Genomic DNA, 7,045 nt, shown 5'->3' on the forward strand with positions numbered 1-7,045 from the left:
TTTCTTGCCTGGCTTCTTTCACTGAGCAGAATGTTCTTGAGGTTTATCCATGTTGTAGTGACTGAAGCGACTTAGCAGCAGCAGCAGCAGCATGACTCAGTACTGTAGTCCTTTCTACTATTGTTTAGTTGCTCAGTTGTGTCTGACTGTTGTGAGACCCCATGGATTGTAGCCTGCCAGGTTCCTCTGTCCATGGGATTCTCCAGGCAAGAATATTGGAGTGGGTTGCCATTTCCTTCTCCAGGGGATCCTCCCGACTCAAGGATCAAACGCACATCTCCTGCACTGGCAAATGGATTCTTTACCACTGAGCCACCATTGACTGAATAATATTAATTTTAGTTAATTTAAATGTAAATAACCCTGTGTGGCTGGTGGCTTCTGTACTGGACATCCAGGAACCTCTGCACCCTCTCTGGGCCAGTGAAGAAACAGAACCTCCTATTGTCTGCTGGCACCTAAGCGGACCCTAGGAGAGAGGGGAAGGAGCCTGGAGGATGAAGAGGCTGAGAAGGTGCCCCAGGTTCCCTAAAGGAGCCCAAAGCTGTGGCTGATGCCTGACATGCTTGGTGTGTTTTGTAAGTTAACTTGTTCCATCCTCACAGCATCATTTGACATGGGTCTGACTTGCCATCATCCCTATTTTATAGAGGGCAAGACTGGGACTCAGAGGGATTAAATCACTTGTCCAAGGTCACACAGCTGGTAAGTGAGAAGAGGTGGGTCTATAAACTTGGGTCTGGTCCCTTCCCAGCGCCCAGGATCTTCACCCCTAGACCACACAGTGTTTTGACCCTGATCCTGGGGGCTGCTGCCCAGGTGAAGGCAGATCCAGGACCCCAGCTGCCCCTGCGTACCTTGAGGCAGGGCTTTCGGCGCCATCACCCCACATCAGCCCTCCGGAGCCAAGGGCCTGGGACCTGGGTGTGGGAGTCAGGGCAGGGCAGCCAACGGGACACCCCAGAAGAGGGTTAAGGAGGAGTGGCTGCCATCGGCTCCCCATTGCTTATCAACGGGTAACCAGACCTGTCGGGGCTCCAGTGCCTTTTCAAGCCCCCCACTATTAATTGATCTGGGAAGGTGACTCTGTTAATTGCAGACCTAGAGTAAACAGGGTTGGGGTGAATGGGGCTGATAGCAGATAGCTTTCTGGCTGTGCTGCCCTTTGCCCTTTGTGGCAGGGGCAGTGGGAAGAGGCAGGGAGTGAATTGGAAGGAATTGTCCTAGGAATGTCTTTGGAGTCGGGGAGGGAAGATTGTTTTCTTGGGACCCCAAAGGATCAATCTATATGTCCTTCTGGAAAGAAACCCTTCTGCTGGGCTCCCCGTTTGCTGTACTCTGTCAAAAGGCTGGGGGCCATCAAAGGGCTCTGATGTTCATCTCTTTCCATCTCTCCCCTTGTCCGTCCATCCATTTTTTTTATCCTTCTCTTTCAATATCTTTCCATCCTTCCTTTCTTCATTCATCCACTCTCCCCATTATCCATCCATCTGTTTTTCTTTCCTTTCTCTCATTTCATTCATCCATTCTTCCCTTATTCTGTCTGTTCATCTGAAAGTCCCTTCTTCCCACCCCCGATCCCTCACTCATCTTCATATACTTCCTTCTTCCTAGGAAGTGATCATGTGTTTCTTGAGAAATCTAGGGAGGAGGTTGGGGGCAGCCCTTTGAGCCCCTGGACTTCTGAGTCTGCCCGTGCGTGGCCCTGGTGGAGTTAGCTGCCTGACTTCAGCGTAACCAGTGGAGTTATGCTGGTCACAGCTGAGTGTTAGATGAGGTCTGTCTTTCCTTGAGGGAGGGCAGAATCTCCTTCCTTCAGCCTAGGGACCACATGACTGATTCTGCAAGGGGGGACACTTGGAGAGTGAAAGGGGGTGCTGCTAACAGTCGCACTTGGGCAATGGAGTAAGTAACCTGAAACTGACCTGGGCTAGCAGAACATCTGGTCCACCTCCCTTAGTCCTAGCTGGAGGGCCTGTGACTCAAACAACCTTTCTCTCCCAAAGCTGAGCCTGGATTTGGGGTTGAGTCTGTCAGTAGCAACTAATATCAGCATGAACCTCTTGGTCAGAGTTTGGTGTCTGACTGCCTCTGGGAACCCGCACTCATTGTGACATGGAACAGTCCTGGCAGGTTTTCCAGAAGCTGTTACATGTTAACAACACCGCGTGGTGGGCAGTGCAGATATTATCATACCCCTTTTACAAATGAGAAAAATGAGGCTGAGTTTGAAGGGGTTTTCTGAAGCCTCACAGATGGATAAATAAATCCCTCAACCCACTCCTGGTCATTCTAAATAATGTCGGACCTATAACCTGGTTTCTAACCCCAAACCTGTTCCCATTTTAAAGATAAGACACCTGAGGCTGGAGTGGGGAGGTGAGTTTCTCATTAATCCATAGGCTGTGCGTTGGTGGAGACTTTGGCAGCTCAACCCCAGGGCAGGCATGGCCCCCAAGAGGTTACAACAGCACGATGTAACAGGGACTACCGTTGATTAAGTCCCTATTGATTGCCAGGCCCTGTCCTGGGTGCTCTGCACATTTCCCAGGGACCCAGCCAGTTTGGGTGGGCGAGCAAGATGGCGGTCCCCTTTCCTTCCGCTCCCCGCCCTCCTGCAGAACTCTTGGGTTGATCTGGGGGCAGGACGTGTCCTCTCAGGGCCCTGCCACCACCCATTAATCCCTAACTGCTGCAGCTGGGAGATAAGATAGCTCCAGCCCATTAATCAAGGCTGCCTGGCAGGGAGGGTGGGGGTGGGGTGAACACCACAACCTCACAGGTGGAGATAAGCCCCCTCCTCCTGTCTTCCTCTGGGGCTGGGGCTAGTGGAGGATGCTGGGAAGTTTCAATCCCCAGTACCTGGGTGGGTGGGTGGAGCCTACATGGGTACCTGGGTAGGGGGTGGGGGGCGGTGGCCCTGAAAGCCAGCCTGAGGGTGCACCTGGGTTGAGAGGAGCCAGGAGATTGGGCTCCGGCCTCTGTGCTCCCTCTGCCGCGTCTGTCTTTAGATAAGCATCACATCTCTCTGGGACTGTCTCTGCATCTGAACGAATGCGAGGGGGCTGGACTGGATGACCTGGAGGGAGGGACCTTTCACCATGAATGTGCTGGGTGACTTGCGCTGGGGCAGCTGAAGGGTGGGAGTGGGAAGAGCCACTGCCTTGGCGAAGGGACAACAGGCTGGGTGGGGGTTTGTCCCAGAACCCTGGCGGGATTTGGGTGGGATTTGTCCAGAAGCCATGTTAGTCAGGCTCACAGGAAAGCGCGTGGGCGGTGGCGGTGGTGGGGGCTGGGGTGAGACGGGAGACGGAAATGGGCCTTAGAGCCACCGCGCCCTTCAGGTGGTCAAGCACTGCTTCTGGGGGCTGGAATCGTGGCGCTGGATTCGCACCCCAGCTCTGCTACCGTCTGTGTAATCTTGGGTGGGTACTCAACCTTTTGGCACCTCGGTTTTCCCATCTGTAAGACAAGGATGATGGTGTTTCCTTCTTGGGACTTTTGTTAGGAAAATAAATGTGAAGTGCTTATTAGCCCAATGCCTGCTGCTAAGTCGCTTCAGTCGTGTCCGACTCTGTGTGATCCCATAGACGGCAGCCCACCAGGCTCCCCCGTCCCTGGGATTCTCCAGGCAAGAACACTGGAGTGGGTTGCCATTTCCTTCTCCAATGCATGAAAGTGAAAAGTGAAAGTGAAGTCGCTCAGTCGTGTGGGACTCTTAGCGACCCCATGGACTGCAGCCCACCAGGCTCCTCCATCCATGGGATTTTCCAGGCAAGAGTACTAGAGTGGGGTGCCATTGCCTTCTCCATAATGCTCAGTAAATAATAGTTATTATTCTTTCTTCCATGGCCGGTTCCACAGGGTCTGGACCTTCCTCAATGCAGATTGTCTGTGACTACAGTGATAAGGGAGGAGACTGGGGCAACTCAACCCCAAAGCAAATGCTGGTCCAAGGATGCTGATTACAAAGTGTCTTAGTTGTGTTTTTATTCTAATAAACATCAAACTTAAAGCAGCAAACATTATCTCCACAGTTTCTGTGGGTGGGAAATTTAGCCGCTTAGTTGGGTAGCTCTGACTCAGGATGTCTCATGAGGTTGCAGTCAAGACGTTGACCAGGCCTGCCTGCCGTTATCTGAAGGCTTGACTGGGGCTGGAGGACTTGCTTCCATGTTCACTTGTGTGGCTGCTGGCTGGAGGCCATGTGGGCGGCTTGAGTGTCCTTATGACCCGGCATCTGGCTTCTCTGGATTGAGAGATCCAGAAGCAAAAATGGAGGAAACCGAGTGCTTTTCATCACCTGCTCTTTGCAGCTGCATCATCATTCCCCCTTTATTCCATTTGTTAGAGGCAAGTCACGAAGGCCAGCCCACGCTCAAGGGAAGGGAGGAATATCAGAGAGAGACAAGCAATAACAGCTCTTTTATTCTTGGGTGCTTTGTGCTGGGAACTTGACACACATGGTCTCTAATCCCTACAACCATAGGCATTCTGCATCTTTCATGGATGAGAATACAGTGGTTTTGAGAGGTTAAGTGATTTGTCTAAGGTCACCCAGCCAGGAGGTGTCCATGGTGCTATCTCGTCCTGGGAGGACATTTCCCATCCCAGGCACCTCCCAGCTTCAGCCACACCCAAGCCTGCCTTGGCTTTGAAGCCACATGTGACCCATCTTAGGTAAGAAGGCCTCCTTGGATGTAGAATTGATCTTTCAAACTGTGGTGTTGGAGAAGACTCTTGTGAGTCCCTTGGACTGCAAGGAGATCAAACCAGTCAATCCTAAAGGAAAAAACCCTGAATATTCATTGGAAGGACTTGATACTGAAGCTGAAGCTCTAATACTTTGGCCACCTGATGCGAATAGCTGGCTCATTGGAAAAGACCCTGATGCTGGGAAAGATTGAAGGCAGGAGGAGAAGGGGATGGCAGAGGACGAGACGGTTGGGTGGCATCTAACCATCAATGGATTGATTCAATGGACAAGGGTTTGAGCAAGTTTCTGGAGTTGGTGATGGACAGGGAAGCCTGGCGTCCTGCAGTCCATGGGGTCACAAAGAGTCGGACGCTACTGAGCAACTGAACGACACGAGGCACCTAGACAGGGCATGTAACAAGCAGGGCCTTTTAGAGTCACACTGACCTGGGTTCAGATTTTGACTGCCCCACCTTCACTACGTCTCTAGTCTACATGGTGAGTACCCACCCAGCAAGGATAGATGAGGTGTGTGACGTAGTAGGTGTGCCTTGCTAGCTGTTATTGTCATGGGGTAGGACTCGGTAGCTCTCGGGGCTGGTCTGCTAGAGGGCTGCCTTCCCTCTGAATAATGTGCTCTCCTGGTGGAAGCCCTGTCCTGCTTCCTGGTCTGAGGTCCCTATCCAGGCCTTGCTTGGCAGAGACAGAGCATCTGAGGCGTTTGAGGCTTTGCCAGCCCTGTGGGTAAGCCAGAGGCCAGAGTGTGCTCCAGAGCTGCAAGCTTCAGGGCAGTGCCCTCTCACTGTGGCAAGACTCAGGCCAGGCTACTGATTCCCCTCAACTCCCCCACCCATCCTGGCTGGGAGCCCACCTGAGCCTCTTACTCCTGCCTTCCAGCATCTCCAGTGTGGAGGGACCGCCATGCACTTGCTCACTTTAGCCAGCAGAGGGAGCAAGTGCTGTGTCTGGGAAACTGGGAGGCTCCAGGCTGCCTAGTAGGGGGTGTTCGTCCCAGAAGCTCCACATGGGGTGGAGTGGGTGAGTGGAACTGGCAAGGGTGGGGGCTTCATCCCTTCTGAAGGGAGCTGTCTGTGAAGACCTAGGGCTCTGGATGGGTCCATGTGAAAGGAAGAGAAAGGGATCCAGAGGAGGAACAGAAGTCATCATTTCTCACTCTAATTGTTTGGTGAACGTCGTTCAGTGCCTACTCTGTGCCCTGGGAGCCCTTGTCACGTGGGGATCCTCAGCGGGCTGACGTTCGAGTAGGGATGCTGAGACAGGCAGATGTGCAAGTGGGGTAATCGCAAGCGTGATATAAAGGACATAAACAGAGGGCTGGTGACTTAGATGGTAAAGAATCTGCCCGCAATGCAGGAGAACCCGGTTCGATCCCTGGATCAGGAAGATCCCCTGGAGAAGGGAATGGCTACCCACTCCAGTAATCTTGCCTGGAGAATTCCATGGACAGAGGAGCCTGGCGGGCTATAGTCCATGGTGTTGCAAAGAGTTGGACACGACTGAGAGACTGAGCATGGGAGGGGCCATGCCTGGGGCCTGGCTCTATGACTTAGCTAGGTGACCAGGTGGGGTTGAGGTACAGCCAGTCTGGGAGTGGGAACTGCTTCTTTTACAGGCGCTCTCTAGCTTTGGGGTCCCATCGTCACCAGAAAGCACCACATGTCACCATGGGAGCTGACTACCTGCAGACTTATCCACGGAGCCGGTCCTTAGAGGCCCTGGAGTCGGTCAGGCCTGGCTTCCAGCCTGACTTGGTCACTTGCCGACTGTGTGACCTTGACTGAGACACCTAACTTCTCTGTTTTGGCATCTCCGAGGACTGACGGGGATTACTACAAAGCATGTGGACTGGGCTGTGTTCACCCAACTCTGTCTCTGGCCAGCTGGGGGCCTTAGACACGTGTATTAGTTTTCTGTTGCTGTGGTGATAAATGTCCACAAGCTTAGCTGCTTAAAACAACTTACACCCATTCATCATCTCAGCTTCTATGGGTCAGGAGTCCAGGCGTGGATTAGCGGGATCCTCTGCTCAGGGTCTCACAAAGCTGCAGTCACAGTGTCTGCTGGCAGTGGGGTCATCTGAGGCTTGGGATCCTCTTCCAAACACATGTGGCTTTTGGCAGAACTAGTTTTCTTGTAGCTGTGGAATTCATCGAGGCCACATCTTCAAGGCCAGTAGGAAAGACCTTTCTGCTGTATCACGTTCTTTAAAGGGACTCACCTGATTAGGTCACACCCACCCAAGATAATATCACTTTTGATTAACTCAAAGTCAACTGACTATAATATTCCATTATATTCACTGGTTCCACCCACATTCAAAGTGAGGGT

The 7,045-nt window shown here is 52.5% G+C and overlaps 1 long non-coding RNA gene across 1 annotated transcript; it reads left to right on the forward strand.

The window, feature by feature from the left end:
• Nucleotides 1–263: 263 nt before the first annotated feature.
• On the forward strand, nt 264–4,023 carry LOC123331400. The gene is made up of 2 exons (XR_006548018.2): nt 264–3,114; nt 3,865–4,023. It is a non-coding gene; the product is annotated as an uncharacterized LOC123331400 (long non-coding RNA).
• Nucleotides 4,024–7,045: the final 3,022 nt, after the last annotated feature.

This window comes from Bubalus bubalis, chromosome 23 (genome assembly GCF_019923935.1).
Source record: "Bubalus bubalis isolate 160015118507 breed Murrah chromosome 23, NDDB_SH_1, whole genome shotgun sequence".
Lineage (NCBI taxonomy): Eukaryota > Metazoa > Chordata > Mammalia > Artiodactyla > Bovidae > Bubalus > Bubalus bubalis.